Source organism: Hippopotamus amphibius, chromosome 10 (assembly GCF_030028045.1).
Source record: "Hippopotamus amphibius kiboko isolate mHipAmp2 chromosome 10, mHipAmp2.hap2, whole genome shotgun sequence".
Classification (NCBI taxonomy): domain Eukaryota; kingdom Metazoa; phylum Chordata; class Mammalia; order Artiodactyla; family Hippopotamidae; genus Hippopotamus; species Hippopotamus amphibius.
This window is the reverse complement of record NC_080195.1, coordinates 75,137,914-75,155,113: the sequence shown is the minus strand read 5'-3', so window position 1 is coordinate 75,155,113 and position 17,200 is coordinate 75,137,914. Positions and strand designations below refer to the sequence as shown.

The following is a 17,200-nucleotide window of genomic DNA, read 5'->3' as shown; positions in this document are numbered from 1 at the left end:
ACAGGTATCTGAATTTTCTCTTCTACTTCCTGTTTTATTGTAATTTATCACATATTTTAATTAGGAAATAGTAGTACAAGTTCATTATATAAAATGTCAGTCATTATAGAGATATGGATTAAAGAAAGTAAAGGTTCTCATAAACTCATCCCTACAGATAACTTTTATCAACTATTTGATTCATAGTCTTTAGTTTTTTCTTTATATTATTTTTATTAGTATTTTATAAAAATTAAAATCATGTTATAAATACTATTTTACAACTCACATTTTTACTTACATTCTATTTCAACATAGCTGTTTAGATCAACTTTATTCTTTCTAATGGCTGTGTTTGTATACCTTTGTTTACAAATTTACAGTTTGTTTAGAATTCATACCAATTATCTGCTGTTAGATGTTCTTTCCTCAGTCTTTGGCTATTACAGACATTTTCCTAATTAATATCTTATTCATGTATCTTGATTCACTGGTGGGAATGTCTCAGTTTTATAAAATTACCTAAGTGAAATTGATGGGTTGAGATATAAAACATCATAATTTTAATATATATTGCAAAATCGCCCTTCAAAATAGTGGTATCCATATAATTCTAACAACAGTGTATGGGTTGTATCTGAGAATATCAATTCCTCTATTTCAGTGACTGACAATGAATAGATTAAAAAGTATATTTCACTATGGTTTTGTTATTTGTTCTGTTGTATGTAAGTTTGAACATAATTTAATTAGTCAGGCTATTTGCTTATCTCTTTGAATTGTCCCTTTACATCTTTTTTTTTTCCTTTTGAAAAATATTTATTGAGTATAAATAAATGTCCTGTACATTAAATATAAAGAAATATTCATTATTGATTACAAGTCTGCTGTAATACTGAAGAAACCACAGAATCAAAATAGCCACCCATGATACAGTAGTGATCATTCCATTCCAATATTGGACCCAGCAATGATTTACTCACATGACACAACAAAACTCACCAAAAAAGGCCATCACTTTAACCAACCTATAATATCACAAGAGAAAATGGTTTTGAATAATATGGACAGTCCCACTAATCTCATCTTTGTCATCAGTTTATCAGGTCAATTTGAGATTGGAGACATGCTGTCATAGAACTTAAAGATCTCCATTTCCTTGGTTTTATTTCAAAATTATTATTAAGGAATTAAGTCATACATATCCAGTGATAATTTTAAGTAAGTTAGTCTTTCATAAGAGAAAAGGAATAAAAATTTAGTATGAAGAAAGCTTTCTTCAAGCAATGAGTCTCAACGGAAAAAAAATAAATGTAATTAACTTTTTCTCCAGAGAAAGGAAATAAACCTAAATCAGTTATGGAAAACTTGGAAAGATAAATATTTCCTAGTCCCAGAATATGTGTTTATTTTACATGATGTACTTGAATGGTGCAACTCTACGAAGCAGGGATCTGTGGCAATCCAAATTCATCCACCAGGACTCCATCCTTATTCTTTGTGTCAGTGGGAACACCTTCTGGAATTGCAGGTGCAGCTGCTGCTTCATCCAAATATGAACTGTCTTCATCAGCCAGAAGCTTGTCGCCCAGTGCATCCAACTCTGCTTCTAGGTCATCTTCACCTAATTCTGGGGTGCCGTAACCACGACTCAATGCTTCTTGGATTTCATTTGCATCTTCCATCATATCCTCTAGCTGGTCTTGTAGATCCTCAATCTGGTCGATTTTCACTTGCTTGTATGCTTTCTTCATTTCCTTTCCACCCAGTTTCATAGCATCAACTGTGGTCTTGGTGTCCCTTCAATAACTGGATAGTGTAATTAGCTTGTTCCATGTTAAATGACTGTTGGGTGAGATCGTCCCACTGCTGCTCATACATCCGCTTTTGTTTTAAAACCCGCAGGGCTTTCTGCTTGACCATATTCTTTGCAGGACCCTCTCTCATCTTCTTGATCTGATCCTTATATTTCACTAGTTCAGCATCCAGCCGAGAAATCTTCTTGTCTGTGGATTCTGCCCTGCTGTCCACCGTGCCAATGCAGTCAGTCAAGCTGGGCGGCAGAGCCTCGGGTTTCGCTTTCCCGAAGAATCGGTCCATCTTGGGCGGCCGTGAAGAACACCCAAACACTCTCTTGACATCTTGACACATTTTTCTTTTACTGTATTTGATTTGTCAGAGGTCTCTTTCTGTCTTGTCTCTCTGTCTCTCTCTATTTACATATGTACATGAAATTATTTATTGTATGTGTTGCAATTGTTTTTTTTCCCTTTTCCATTTACTTTTTAAATTAATTTCAATTGTATTTTATGGATATGTTTCAAATATTTATGAAACCAAATCCATCAATCTCTTTTTAAAGATCTCTTTATGGTTATAAACATTTAAAAAAATCTCTTTATCCAAAAATAGGTAAATATTTTCCCATATTAAAATACAAAACTTTTGTTTTTTATTTTATCTTTTGCATTAAGATTTCTTATTCATCTTTTTATTAAATTTTTTATCCATTTTCAACTCTAGGCTTTGTTAATCTTGAGTAAAAATGATATTTGAACATTTATATTTACAAAATAAATAGAGATTTAATATAGAATTTCTTTCAGTATCAAACTCTATTAGTGTATCTAAAGTATAATTTACCAAAGTCCAAGTTATGCTGAACTCTTCAGAATTGCATCTATGGCATAATTCAAGGTTTATAATTCCACCACTGGTTCTTATCTTTCCTTCCTGACACCAACACTTTTCCTTCAGTGAAGTAGGTCATTTTGCCTTTATAAGTTTCAGCAGGAAGGTGGAAATGAAAGATAATTGAGGATGAAAGGTGGGAGAATAAAATGTAACTATAAAAAGCTCATTAACCCAAGGAAGAAGTGAGAATGAGCCAGGCAGCCAACCACATTACTAGCATCTGTCACTCCTTGGTACCCATGAAGCAATGCTATTGTATACACTTTTCTAAGGGCAAAAGATTTACTTTTTAAAAACAATTCTATTAACTCACTATAAATAAATAAGAGCAAATTGTCTTTCTGACAGTTATCATCAAAAAGCATCTTTTTGCTGTTGAAAGAGCTTGTCTAGGTCGTTTTCTTTTCTTCCAATATCTGGTGTAAAAAGTTAGGCACATTAAACATGCATTGTGTTCGGCAAGTTGCAAAAAATGCTTGTCTTTACAGCATTCTATTTCAATTCTCTTGATTGTTCAGCATAATTAAAATAAAGCCCTCAAACACAAACAGCTTGTCAAACACTTCTGGAAGTTTCTCCTGACTCAGGCCTTCAGTGGCAGGAACACGTTATAAACGCTATAGGTGCTCTCCATTTAAGGGAATATGTGCTCCAGGAAAGTTAAACTTAAAGACTTTAAATAAATTGAAACATGCTTTTCCCCTTGACTTTGCATTTCCATTAATAAAACATATAGAACCTCTACGAAATAGCAGTGAGGAGGATGATAATGGTGAACATGATGGTAATTACAGTAACGTTACCTATCATATTTGATGAGTCCTGACATAGCAATTTTGCATAATAATTACCATTGATAAAGTATTCTGGTTACTGCCATGTAATAAGTAAACCTAATACTTAGTAGCATAAAACAATGATTTATTTTAGCTCATAGTTTCTGTGGGTTGAAAATTTGGAAAGGGCACAATAGAGATGACATGTCTCTGTCCTGGGATGTCTGAGGTCTCAGTCGAAAGATTCCAAGCTGAGAGATGGTATGATCTAAAGGCTCCTTCACTCATATGTCTGTTGGTTAATAATGGCTGTTAACTGGGACCTTAGCTGGGACTTTAAGCTGGAACATCTACACATGATCTTTCCATGTGTCCTGGGCTTCCTTACAACACGGTTGTTGGGTTCCAAGAGTGAAACGAAACCATATTATCTTTTAAGATCTAGCTTCAGAATTCAAGCAGTGCCACTACTACTACCTTTTTTTTAAAATTAATTAATTAATTTATTGGCTGTGTTGGGTCTTCGTTGCTGCACACAGGCTTTCTCTAGTTGCGGCAAGCAGGGGCTACTCTTATTTGTGGTGCGTGGGCTCCTCATTGCAGTGGCTCCTCTTGTTGTGGAGCACGGGCTCTAGACACGTAGGCTTCAGTAATTGTGGTGCATGGACTCAATAGTTGTGGCTCGTGGGCTCTAGAGCGCAGGCTCAATAGTTGTGGCACATGGGCTTAGTTGCTCTGCGGCATGTGGGATCTTCCTGGAGCAGGGCTCAAACCCATGTCCCCTGCATTGGCAGGCGGATTCTCAACCACTGCACCACCTAGGAAGCCCTCTATTGCCTTCTTTGTGTTAAGATAGTTACAAAGATCTACCTGGTTTCAAAGGGAAATAAAATAGATCCCATCTCTTGGTGGAGGAGTGCCAGTATCATACTATAAGAAGACAGTGTGGACTAGGTGGAGTGGGATATGTATATATGCCAGCCATCTTTAGAAACTATAATATTCTACAATGAGAAATTATATTTGTTAAATACTTAACATGTAACATTTTATGTAAATGTTACAATTATGACACTGGTGTTATTTTTCATTTACAGAGAAGAAATCTGTAAGATCAGAGAGGTTAAATAATTTAAGCAAAGTCACATAGGTAAGTAGAAAAGCCATAATTCAAATTCAGGATATTCTATTCCAAAGACAGTGTGCCCACTTACTGTATTGAAAGTGATTGTTTACTGATAAGTTTTTAAAAATAATTCTCAAATAGAGATTTGTGTTAAGGGTTTAAGTGTTAAGGAATCAAGATATGCTTGAAAAAGTTTGGGTGATAGTTCATAGAAAAGAAACACTAGAAAATAAGAAAGAACTGGAGCAAGCCTTTACAGGACTGGGAATTCATGGATAAATAGATTATCTTTGGGTCCTCAACGATAGCTTTAGTGGCCCAATGGCAGCTCTAGAAAACTGTCTTGTTTTTGACTAGTCACTTTCTGTCCTTAGTGTCTTCTGTGAGTCTGCCTCTCTGTGCTTACTAACAACAGTGAACTCTTGGTGTGTGGTTTATTCTGTTGTTTGAATTCCTACCTTTGCTTCACATACAGACTCTTGAGAGAAGGTCTGATTTAGTCTACTGGTCGAAACCCCACATAGAATGCCTTTATTGGTCAGCCGCTAGAGGTCAGAACCCACTCCTAGTCCAATCAATCCAGTTTCAGATCACACAACAACAACAACAACAACAACAAATCCTAGTCCAGAATTTCAGATCGCATGATAGAATCATGAACATTAATTCCAAAGGACCAGCCCTTAGTTACTTTGCTCACATGGAAAGTTTTGGTGGGGTTAGCAGTCAAAACATAAATTATTTAATTCAGAAACTTCAAATACAGGAACTTAAACTGTTTGAGAGCATTCTAACCTCCAAGGAAGCATAAGAGTCTTTAAATGATGTATTTTCTGGACATAGTAATTTCTGGACATTTTTGTCATGAAGTTCTAGGCACTAGCCTCCTTAACTGAAGTGGTTTACAGTAACTGCTTATAACAGGCTCTACTCATTTTTGGGGGGCACCAGTGATGAGAACTTGAACCAAGACTTGTCCCAGTTGGCACTATAGTTGCCAGGATTCTCTGCTAAAGGCCCTGAAATAGTCACCAACAAAATTACCTACTTGATGGTACCGGAAGGAACCACCATTGAAACTGGACTGTCAGGTTTGAGGGGTTGCCTTTCTCTGCTATCCCAGTGTTAGTGACTCTAATCAGTACAAAAAAAGAGAAGAAACATTGGTCTTTTAAGATTTTCTCATTAGAAGGTACGACCATCTATCTATCAGGAAAGCTAAGAAGTTAAAAAGTTCAGAAATTTTGGAAAGTGGATAAGGCAGACATTGAAACTTTAAACTCTGTTTCATCCCTCAGAATCTCTGTGGAGTGCATAATCATGAAAAGAGTTAATAAAATTGTGACTAAGGGAAGATATGTGAACTACAGCCCAATAAACACAGAAGGTGGAAGTATTGAGAACTGGTTAGTTAACAATGAATTGATTCTGTTGTTACTTTCAAATGATTAGGCCTGGAATCTAGCTTTTTATGAATATTTCTTTTAAAATTACTAGAGGAAAATAGAAAAAAATCAATATTCTATTCACTTGTCACAAATAGCTATTGCCTTTAGTTACTTATACCATTTATTTCAAAGAGGTGAGCAGACGTCCCTAAAAGCTCCCAGTTGCCAGTGACAGACGACAGCCATAAAGCCAACTTTTCTATTTGTGGTTAGATTTCAAAATGCTGAAACAGACTATAATAAAATGTGCTTTGTTCCTAGAAAACTATGCAGCTTGTGTGACTTTTTACACTCTACATTTTTTTTTTCTTCTCTTTAGGGATTTTTTTTTCAAACAATTCTCAACTAGTTCATATTGAATATATCTCTGTAAATTACACCACCCTCTAGCTTATTAGTGAGTCCAGAAGACTGAGATTCATATTTGACATTTTTTTTCTCATTCTCCACATTATATTTACTGCTAAATGCTCCTAATTTTACCTCCAAAATGTGTTTCAGGCCACAGCCTTATATCTATCTCTACTGCCACCTTTCTAATACAAGTGAACATTATCTCTTGCCTGAACTACTGCAATAACCTCCAAATTCATCCTCCTGTTTTCTCTCTTGACCCTCTCCAATCCATTTTCTACATAATAGCCAAAGAATTATTTTTTAAATCTTCAACTGAATACCATGCTATTTCTCAGCTTAAAAATTTTGTGCCTTTGTGTTGCACTTGAAAGGAAATCCAAACTCCTAATTTTCAGCTACAAGATCCCTGTTGAAATATCGTCCCCATTAAGGTTATGTATGATGGATAATTTTTACTTACTTCTTCAGTTTCAGATATCTGGGTGGGAGCAGAGTGACATCAAGGCATTTACACACTCAACTGTTTCTCTGCAGTTGGTTGCATCAGCTTCATTCAGATGGACATATTCTCATAACTGCTCACTCCCTGCCCCTTCAAGCCCAGAGTGATAAAGTTTTCTGGCTGTTGTGACTGATAAAATATGTGGTAGTGGAGGTATCCTGAAAAATGGGTTCTTGGAATGAATAGCTCCATACATTTGAGAAACTCATAGATATTCTTTTGGTAGAGAGGAATAGAACACTAGTAATCTGTGGCTTACTGTGTCAAGATCATTACTCAGATTTCCACTCGTGTGGCACAGGCTTAACTGCAAGTAGAAAGCAAGGGAGTAAGAGATCAAGTGCTGTGGCATTTGGTCTTATTGTAGCAATAGTCTCTATAAAGATTGTGGATCAGCTGGCTGTTTCGGAAGTCCTGGAGATCACACAGCATAAAAGGGACAAGTTCAAGGTCATAAAAATACAACCCAGAGCATAAGATGGAAGTCAGAAAGCTTCAAGGGCATCTTTGAAGGAATCTTTCATTTCCTGTAGTCACAAGGCAGATATGGCTGAGGACCAAGCCCAAGGCCTGATTGTAAGGGTTGCAGACTTGTGGCAACTCAAGACTCAATCCAGCAGGGCTAAAGGAATCTTAACTCCCTACCTTATATAAAGGAATAAGGCATTCCTTGAATGAAACTTTTAATGATGACTCCTGGGTGAGATGTCTCATAAAGAAATGCCAATTCTTGGTACTTACTTCCACTCTTCTTCATGGCTCCTCTGCCCATAATAAGAGTTAGATCCCAGTATGGACCAGATGAAGACATATAAAGCCTGCTCTGGAAGAGTGTAGCTTATACATCCAAAGGGTTGTTGGCCACATCAGTTTGTATTAGTAGCAATCAGGAGCATGTTTAAATGTGTATTTTGTGGGTGTTATTTGATTGGACAAAGATGACTGATATGCACATATCCACAAAAGTTACAAAATTTAATGTGCTGGTTTAAGCTCCTAGGAATGATTTTAATCAATTAGGTTGGCTAATTATAGGCTAGAGTCATTGGTGGCCTACCATCAAAAAAATGTTAATGCTGGAATTTCCCTGGCATACTACAGAAGGAATCAAAAGTTCCAGGGAGATAAGAATACTGAATTCATTTAATAGTACAAATGGCTCAGGTACTCCTCTAACCATACCTATCAGAAGGACCAGGAACACTTTCTAAAGGCATTAAAATAAAACGTCTTGGTGAGGGGTCCCTCATGTCCTTGAGAAACTGTGGTGTCTATACGCTGTAGGCTGGAGGTCATGGTGGGGACGATGATTAGCTCACTCATTAACTAGATAAATCCCAACTTTGGGCTTGTGGATTTCAGTAATAGCTGAGCATTGATACTCTGAATGGCACAATTAAAGAGCTGAGAATAAAACCCCACTTCTAATATCTCCAAATCCTGGTAGTACATACTCTTATTTGACATACGGTTGTAAACCAAAAGTCTTGGAAATCAAAAATATTTATTCTTTATTGATTTTAAACAATTTGGTAATTTTTCTCCTTGTCTTGTTAGTCATAGTAATTCAAAATTCTGTTTGTTTTCTTGCTTGCTTTTTAACCCTTAAACCCTTTCTCAAAACTCAATTCCAATTTATAAAATTTGTGTTGTGTAAATATATCATTTATATATTAATATAAATTTTACACATATGTATACTCTAATTGGAATTAAAAGAGGAATATAGATAAGCTTGTGGGAAAGATTAAGAAGATTTTAATAGGCTCTGAAGAGCATGGTTGGAAATCCATTGGTCAGCTAGCCAAGGTGATTTGGCTTATTGCTTTCAGAATTGTCCTTTCCCTTTCTAAAAGGAAGGTAAGTTATTGCTATCAGAGGCACTGTGTCCCAAGAACTCATAAATAATGTTTAGTGGCTCAGTAATTGCTTTAGTCAATTCCTTAAGTACCTTGGGATGTGTATTGTTAGGATCTGATAATTGGATGGAATCCAGTTTTTTAATGTAATCTTTGATATGAAACTGACCTATTTTTACCACCCTATCACATATCTAGTTATTGACTAGTATTGAAAATTAAGGAAAATTTACTTTGCTAGTATCATTGGTGACTTTTTTTTCTTTTGCTATAGATCTAGCAAAATAAAAGTGAATTTCAAGTTTATTTTTCAGGATTCCCATGAAGAGAGAACATGCATCTCAAGAAAAATATTTTATAATATGATACTATGAATACAGATTAATGAAATTTATTCAACTATGTCAGTGATTGTTTTCTCATGACAGTAGATTCTAATTCATAGGAAAATCCTCACCAGCTTGCTTGAAATTGAGTTTTCAGAGGTTAACATAACAGCAATAACAACAAAAATTAAGACTAATATTTGTTGAGCATTATGTTCCAGGCCCTGTGTGTTAAGAGCGTTATACAGGTGATTTCATTGAATCCTCAGGTCGTATTACTATCTATGTGGTATCATATACAATTTCACAAATGAGGGAACTAGGCTTAGAGAGGTTAAGTACATTTCTCATGTTCAGACCAGTAATAAAAGTAGCTTAGACAGCATTGAAATCCAGACAATGTCTAAATCCATGGTTTATGCTAAACTGTTTCCCCACCGATGGTATTTCTAATTATGGTGTTGGGGACAGCAGAACTAGGAAAAACTGACAGTTAATACTCTCAAAGAAGTGTAAAATTAGGTGTGAAAGAAAATTTAGAAGTTATCTAATCAAACCACCTTCTTTTACTGATAAGGAATATGAGGCCCAAATAGTATAATATGGAATCCATATTGCCTGGGTTCAACTATTGCAAATAAAGGGAATTTAGGCCTCTCAATTCCTCAGTTTACTCATCTGCAAAATGAGGATAATAGTAATGGAACTTACCTCAAAGAGGATTATTACCTTAATATCATCCATGTTATTTGTGTCTAGCTTTCCCTCTTTCTAAAGTTTAAGAACAAGAGAATTCATGAAGTATAAGGATTAGGAAGGATGAGTAAATACATGGTTATCTGTGTGTCATTTTATAGTATCATTCCAAGAAATATTAGAATAAAGAAGCATCCAGCCAGGAGCATACATAGCAAAATAAAAAAATTAATTTCAAATTGGTAGGAGGGGTGAAGGCCACACACACACACACACACACACACACACACACTTTTTTGTTTTTGGTTTGTTGGGGCTAATTTGTAGACGGGAGGTTTACTACCTTTATCAAGATGCACACTTTAAAGGTAGCAGAAAACCCAACCAGTATTTACCTTTCCAAACTAAACAGTTATTATCTTGATTAACAAGAAATGCTAAGTAAGCAGTTGATGGCATTGGTTTATCTATAATCCTGTTAGGGTTGCTGTCTGTAAATTGTATCGGCCTTCCTCTCTCAGTCTCAAGATGGTTATTGCATGTCCAGAAATCATGAGCTGCGTTAAAACATACAGAAGGAGGGAGGGAGTGGAGTAAGCCTCCTCTGTCCTTTTCATTAGGAAAAACAAAAGCCTTCCAAGAAAACCCTAGCACATCTAATATCTCATTTGCCAGAAAGGGCCATCATGTTTCCAACTGGTTTTCCAGTGTAGGCAGACAATGGACAGTAGAGTTGGGAATGGATTTTGACTAGTCAACAGTATTATTTAGATTTATGATTATTATATATCGACCACATTTATATATTAGCTGGGATACATATTAATGGAAATGGGGAAAGAAACTGCTACTTACAGAGTAACGATTAAGTTCTAGGTGTACGTTCGGTACTTTATGGTCATTATTTCATTTAATCCTCAAGACACCTTTGAGAAAATAGATGAATAAACTGAGATTCAGGAAAGTGAAGCCTATTGCAAATGTCTTATACTACATAATATTCTTTGAACCTAGGTCTGACTGACTTGAAAGTCTATGTTTATAGTTGGAACGTGAAAAAATGAAGAAAACTGTAGAATGATAGCCACAAATTAGTGAATGCTTACTAAATGCCAGGCATCACAGAAACTAACACATTTAAAATAAATTATCACATCTATCCTCACAACAATCCTGTGAGATATTTTTATTCCTGTTTTATTGGTGGGTAAAGGAGTCAGGGAAGTTGGCTAGCTTGTTCAAGTTTATTCAGCTAAAGATTTGAGGCTGGGGTTGGTATCTAGGTTTCACCTAAATCCATTGAATCCTAAAATAATTTGCTCGCAAGCACTAAAATAGATTTCCATTCATCATCTACATTTTGGACAGTGTTGTTTAACCTCCCATAGTAACATGTGATGATTCCAGAAGTATGCAGAATATAACAACCAGCTAGGTGTTGAAAATGTACACTTGAGTTCTTCCCCATTTATCTGTTAGAAATGTCAGGATAAAGCCCTAGGTGAAAGGTTTCAGGAGAATAAAAGGAAATATATGTAAGGTCAGTGATGTCTGGCATAGCTACTCTGTCTTACCTGATGGTCTGGAAATCTTGAAGTTGGAAAAGACAGTTAAATAGAAAAAGTTGCCTAGAAGCAACTTGTTCTATCCTTTGTGACTACAGTGCCATATATTCTTTATTTAAAGCTTTTTAAAATGCTTCTAACAAAACAATAACCACAACACCCTAAGACCAACATTTCTCCACAGCTGAGGAATAGCTTTAACATTCTCTTTGCATGTTAGAACATTCCAGAGCCAGCAGCTTAATGGAAGTGAAGAAAGGCACGTATAAGGCATTGTCTTTGTTAATGATGAGATGATAGTATATACTTCTCAGGAGGTTTAGTATGGTCACCAGGCAGGTAGAGGGATGAGGACTAATTTTTCCCCATACAAGTTCTCTTCAATTTAAAAATGCTCTAGATGCCTAAATCCCTTCAAAGGGATTTAGTCATGAAGGGTTTCAGAAAGAGAAGTTTCAGAACAGTTCACTGAGCAGAGTGAAAACATTTGCCCTGTGGATATTAAATACCTAGGAAAAAGAGCACCTGCCATAGCTGACAGAAACCACCAAAGGAAAAAAATAAAAATAAAAAAAAACAAGTGTGAGATTTTATTGCCAGCACAACTATGAGGAGTTTATAAAATGAATTTGTGCCTCAGCTGTCTGGTTAGAACATCTGAATAATTTTATTTATCAGGGTGTCTGTCAGTGGATCTGTTCATTTTTCATTTGGTGCATGCTTATGGGTGAACCTGTCCATCTAATGATTAGGAAAAGTGACTTCATGCAACACTAATCCCAAAGAGAGGGTAATTGGGGACTTTGAATCCCTCTGCTTCTCTTCAGTTCAATAACCATTCCTTTCTGTATTTTGAAGCTATAAATACATGACACTATATTGTAGTTTGTAACATAGGTTTTTTTTCCATTCTTACTACAAGACAAACACATACATTTTGAATCTTTGTGTTTTTCAGAATAATTTAAATATTTAAAACTTTATTGTGATCTAATATTAATATGTTCAATAATGACATGACTTTAATGATAATAATTACAAGTAATCATCCTAATCAACATTTGTTGAGTTATTGCTATGTGTTAGACTTGTAAATATTTTGGAAGTCTAACCTCACTTAATTTTCTCAGCAACCTTATGGAATATGTGCTCTTATTATTTTTATTTCGCGGCTGAGAAAATGACCCCCAGAGTGATATGTAACTTGCCCAAGAGAGCATAGCTTATAAGTGGAAAATAGATCTGAGTCCGGAGCCTCAACATATAAGACAATGCTGGAGAAATTTAGCTTGTACAGCTATCTGAATTTAAAACTTCCATTTTAAAATTGTAAAACTACATTGAATTACAACAGTTTCCTGTTAGGAAAGTGGAAATAATTATGGACATTGCTCCTTACAGTTCATAGCAATGACTTTGGCATAGCTGGTACTCCAATGAATGTTCAATGAATAGATAAATGAATCAGTGATAAGATACAGAGGAAATGCTAATGGCTGAGTAATTTAGAATAATTTTATTTATTATCTTTAATCGTATTTAGAATATTGAAGAGTCGATAGTTGCTGGTTCTACATAGTAGAGTTTCAGTGTGTTGCATTGTTGACCATTTATATGTGGATCGTCTGTGTTCCATGTTATTTTTTCTATTGAAAATATGTAATATGTTTTGTACCACCTTTATCTGTATTCATCCTGGTCCTCTTGACAGAGACACTGTTAAGGGGCACATGATCAAAGCTTTGAGTGGACTGAGCAGACACAAATATTCATGTGGCCGCAGGATAACTCCCCAGAGAGACAGGCTTCTCTATTTGATTGCTGCCCAGAAGAACAGCTTTATGAACATACTCCTCATAGCAGTTTTTCTTGCTTCAGGAGATCAGGTCATGTTCCCAATCCAACAATGTGACCACATGGATTTTGGGCTATTCTTGCCAGTGTTCCCGTGTTGTGCAGATAAATGAGAATTGACTAAAATATATACATTTTCCTTTAGGGTAATCAATGGAAATAATGGCTGTCAAGAAAATTAAATCACTTTCTCCTTGAGGTTTGAAAAAATTGAATTTATAAAACTTTAGTGTATAGTATATTTTTCCAAAAAAAAAAAAAAAAAAAAGTACAATACAAAATTCCACTTCACTTCTTTGTCAATGTGTAAAGTCCAAACAACCCAGCTTGGTACTCAAGGCTTCCAAGCTCCAACCCCAACATTTATTGTCAGCCTTAAGTCCAACTGCTTCCATATATATGTTATGCAAGGCTGAGTTAGACTATAATTTCCTGGACATTCTCTAAATATTCTTCATCGGTATGGAACTCCTACTTATTTTTCTAGTATGCAAGCTCCTTTATGAAATACTGACTAATGCCTTCAAATAGAGATGATATATTCTTCTTTTGAATTTCTTAATACTTTGTGATCCTCTTGTAACACATACCAAGTTTTATTTTTACTGCAGGTATTTCAATATTTGTCATTTGTAAGTTCTTGGATAGCCTGGGAAATAATGTATCCTTCTGGAAGGAGAGTATGTTGGGCAGTGGTAAATTGATACATTGTGGGGACTGTGGAGTTAGGTATGATGTACAAGAGTCAGAAAATAGGAGGTCCAATTAGCAGAGAATTATTGGTACTTAAGAAAGTCCATTTAAAGTCACCCCAGGGACTTCCCTGGTGGTCCAGTGGTAAAGAATCTGCTTTCCAATGCAGGGGATATGGGTTCGATCCCTGGTTGGGGAACTAAGATCCCACATGCTGCGCCTGTGTGCTACAGCTACTGAGCCCGAGTGCCACAGCTAGAGAGAAGCCCCTGCACTGCAGTGAAAGATCCCATGTGCCCGACTAAGACCTGACACAGCCAAAAATAAAAATAAGTAAATTAAATAAATAAATAAAATACTTAAAAAAATAGTCAACTCAATTTAAAAGGATATCAAACTTTTATAATAAATTGTTAAAATATCTTACTGGTATTTTATCTTGAGAAATGAAAATACTCTTTTCCTTATATTTAATTTATAATCTGAATAACAGATCTGTTCTAACTATTAGACTGAACAAAGGATTATTTAAGGGATGTTCTTCCCCGGTATGATTTTCCTGACTAAATTGCCATATATTATCACTTCGTTTGTGACTTTTGAAGATCATCCTTTAGACTATCACTTTACAAAATTATTCATCAGTTTTTCCAAAGCCTCTCTAGGTCCTTTGATATTCAGATTATTTCCTTTTAAGTTTCAAATTGTGTTATCATCCATGTTGACCTCTCTTCTTCGACTGATAAATGTCTAGAATTGCCTTTTCCTAATCTGATAATGATGGTTCTTGTGATTCAAGAAATCTCCAATGTCACTCTCATTAACTTCATGAAATTTTACTTATTTTACTAGAAATTCAGTGTCTTTTAAAAATATTTCATATTATATTTGTATTGTATACTGATACTCAGTGAAAGACTGTCAGGCAAAACTGTTGAATTTAAGAGCCATTAAGTAAGAGGAATGTTTCAATTGAAAACAACCTTATAAGTGATCCATTCATTATGTATAATTTTATGTTATTCTCCCCACTACAGCTTTGGACAGTAAAAGCTCAGATGAGAATCATCTCTAAGTCCAGCATAAACTGCATCTCCTCGGAGAAGAGATACCTTAATCTTTGCACAAAGTCCATGTTCACCAGTGGCATGCCTTTAAAAAAATTAACGAAGACACAGCATAGGTTAAAGCTGGCCTTGGTACCATCATCCTTCTCTTGTTTGCTTCTCTTCAGTCATGCATGTCATCTTGCAGGTTTTGCTACACTCTGTGCAAACTACCTCACCAGGGCCTTGGTACTTGCTGTTGTCTCTTCCACCTGAAGTGCTCTTGCTGAAATACTCTTGTGGTTCTCTAGCTCCATTTTTCAGGTCTCGGTTCAAGAATCACTTTTTCATGAGGGCATTCTCTGGCCACCCTACTCAAAATATCATCCTTCATCATTTTGTATCCCCTTTTATATTTTACTTTTCTTCTTTGCAGTACTTTCTTTTTCTTTTATAGCATTGAGGTTGTACTACATATTTGTGTATTTGTGCCTCTAGCACTTAGAAGAGTACTCAATCAATACTCGTTGAATGAATGATTTTCTGTAACATCAGGTAACCTCAACTTCAACTCGCCAGGTTGAAGGAAAAGACAACTTAATTCTAAGAAGTTTTAGAGCCATGTGGTGGATCTGTTTGTTTTTAGCAGGCTTAGCAGTTTACACAAGATTTTTTTGTTTAAACCTTTTTTGTTTTATTCAGTAATTGCTCTGTATATTAGGGAAATTTATCATCAGTTTTAACCAATTGACCACCATCTAATCCCAAGAAGTTTTATATAGCTTCTAGCACCTAATAAGGATTTTTAGGTCACCTACTACCATGTCCTCAAAGAAAGCCAGAAGTGACTTAAATTGGAATGAAACTCTCTGCTCTGATATCTTTCACACTGTAGTTTTATTTTGCCCATTGGTGGTGGCCTATAATGATCAAGTAGCATTGTGCACCAGTGGGAACTTGCAAAAGATCTGCTGATTTAGCAGCAAAGAGACTTTGTATCTGTTTGGTATTTCAGTGTATAGTGTTTCCTGGACAACTGAATGAAGCCACTTAGAGATGAACATTATTGTTTCAAAGTTTAAAAAAATTAAATTGTACAAAGGTTAAAAGAATAGTATAATAAGTACACATATATCTTTCCCTTAAGTGTCCTAATTTTTATCATTTTGGTATATTTGCTTAAAAAGCTCTATCAGTGTATACATTTTTCATTTATATCCTTTTCTGCTGAAATATTTGAAGTTGCAAACATAGTAATATTTTACTCTAAATACTCCAACATGGATCTCACAAGAGCAAGGACATCCTTTTACATGAACACAATATCATTTTCATATCTAAGAAACTGAATATCATCACAATAGTATCTGAGATGTAGTTCTATTTAGATTTCTCCAGTTGTCCCATGTGTCCTTTATAGTTGTGTGAATGTGGCTTTTATTCATTTATTTTTTAGCATCTAATCATGGATCAAATTTACATTTAGTTGTCATGTCTCCTTAGTCTCTTTTAATCTATAACCATCCCTTTGCTTTTTCATTCCTTTCTTTCCCTTCCTTCCTTCCGAGTCTTTCACAACTTGACAGGTCTGTCAGATCCATGCTAGCTGTTTTGTAAAGTATTCTACAATTTGGAATTGTTTGCTTTCTCCCAACTAGTTTCAGGTTTAAATATTTTTCACGGGAATACATCACAGACATAGGACATAGGTGCTCATTTATACTTCCTGGTGCATCATATCAGAAGAAACAGAATGCAAATTTGTCCCATTACTGGTGATGCTTACTTTGATCCCTTGCTTAAAATGCTGTCACTATTAGAAAAATATCTTTTTTTCTTCATAATCAATAATCTGTTAGTGAAACTTTGAGAATGTGGGAATCCTTTTACCCTATGTTTTTTAGCATCATTTGGTGATTCTTGCCTAAATCAATTCTTACTTTGTCATTTGCAAAGTGGTGATTTTCTAATTTTATTATTCCTTCTCCATGTAGCTAGCATTACATAGAGCTTTTCCTCCCTTCCTCCCCCATACATTTAATTGACTCTTGTTAAATTAATATAATTTATTATTTTCTTTTAAAAGAAATGTTCTAAATGTCCCAGATTTGGCCAGTTGGATCTTTAAGCTAGCCCCTACATTTTTTCTGTTAGATCTCCATTAATCACTGAGCACTTTTTTGCTTTCTGACACTAGAACGTTGAGCTTTGCCAGTTAATTTTCCTTGCCTTGGCCATTTCTCCAAGGAACTCTAGTTCCTTTATGTGGAGAGTGGTAT

At 35.3% G+C, this 17,200-nt stretch overlaps 1 pseudogene; it reads right to left on the bottom strand.

Annotated features, from left to right (window-relative positions):
- Positions 1 to 1,418: 1,418 nt before the first annotated feature.
- LOC130830527 (charged multivesicular body protein 5-like) lies at positions 1,419 to 2,079 on the bottom strand (annotated as a pseudogene).
- Between the last annotated feature and the right edge of the window lie 15,121 nt (positions 2,080 to 17,200).